The sequence below is a fragment of the Dermacentor albipictus genome, chromosome 3 (assembly GCF_038994185.2).
Source record: "Dermacentor albipictus isolate Rhodes 1998 colony chromosome 3, USDA_Dalb.pri_finalv2, whole genome shotgun sequence".
NCBI classification, from domain to species: Eukaryota; Metazoa; Arthropoda; class Arachnida; order Ixodida; family Ixodidae; genus Dermacentor; species Dermacentor albipictus.
Window position 1 is genome coordinate 57,673,005 of NC_091823.1, and position 1,487 is coordinate 57,674,491.

At 44.3% G+C, this 1,487-nt stretch overlaps 1 pseudogene; it reads left to right on the plus strand.

Annotated features, from left to right (window-relative positions):
* Nucleotides 1-969: 969 nt before the first annotated feature.
* On the plus strand, nt 970-1,145 carry LOC135898824 (U2 spliceosomal RNA; annotated as a pseudogene).
* Nucleotides 1,146-1,487: the final 342 nt, after the last annotated feature.

Below are 1,487 nucleotides of genomic sequence, written 5' to 3' on the forward strand. Positions count from 1 at the left end.
TAGAGTAATGTGGAGTGTTTGCGCAGTATTGTGCAATAATTAATAAGGGCACTTGCGCAGGCGTTCCAATTGTAAGAGATTAGATAGTGAGTCAAGCTTCGGCTGAAAGTCGGTGTGAAATCGACGGCATGCTCTTGTGTGAGTGAAAACCCCATATGACGGCAAGCATCATTTGTAATAATTTTTTAAGTACGCAGTCGAAACACTCATGAATAACAGAAACTCACGATGGAACAATGAAGTTGCACTTGACATTTGTCAATGTAGTTATCAAATTAGCACGCACTCATGGGCATCTAACATTGTTTGAAACACCGTTAACATAGCCTATACGCCGGATCAAAAAAGTGACAACCATAAAGAAGCTCCTTGGGTTCAAAGTGGCTGTCATTTAAAAATTATGTTGCCGAGTCAACCAAAGCGCCAATTTGCCTTTTTTTATTGAAGGAATGCTCGGAGCACTAGAGGCTAGCTTCAACAATACCGCCAGTCGAAATTTTTTTCCAGACTCTCCAATTTGCCTGAAATGCCATATCTGACAAATAGTTGAAGTTCAGTGGTCATTTAAGACAGTGCATGATGTTGCTAGTAGAAGAATTCCAACGGACATGTTTAACAAAGCTTAGAAAAATTGTCGATCAGCTTGACTGATTTCTATGGGCGGTGCAGTGATAGATGAAAAAAAATCATGAGCCATTCCACTCTGTGCAGGTTTGTGACCAGCAAAGCCGTTTAGCATACGACATAGAGGTGACACAGAATTTTTAACGTAGGTACCTACTCATTTCCCGTGATTTTTTTGTATATATTCGCGTGGACGACGGGAGCGCCGCCCCGAGGAGCCGTAGGAAACAAACACGCGAGAAGTTTCGACGAGACCGCCTCCACGGGAGAGCGGAATGAAAGGAAAGGAGATACGCAAGCGCTTGGAACTCCGACAAAGAGTGTGCGGTGCGAACGTAGACGTGGATGACGTGGGTAGAATTGTAGTATCTATTTTTATCAGCTGAATATTTTATACGGGTTGTATTTGGACCCAAAATATTAAACCTATTTTCGCATGCTGGCGGAGTGCTTGAAGTCTGCTACACCTCCGCCGCCGGTCGCTCCGGTATTGCGCTACCTTCGCGATCGGCCCACGGTTTTTAGTCTATGCACGTCAATGCGCTGGAAACTAGCCACATAGAGCTTCGCCGTAAAATGCGTTCCAAGCTATACCGATCCTGTTGCCTCATGAACTGTCTTTATTCGACCAGAAGATAGAGCGCAACATTTAACGTCTCCGTAACACTGAGACCTTGGAACTGGATAGTGGAGCTGGAACACTCACTGACGTAAAAAAAGCACAGCGCTCAAAAAGAAAAGTAGAGCGCGGCAATTTACGTAGAGAAAAGAAGACGCGTTCTACTCGGCTACCTTGCTCTAGCATGAACATGGGGGTGAAGACATTACAGCCAATGCGATTCTGATGAAATTTGTTTGGTAAA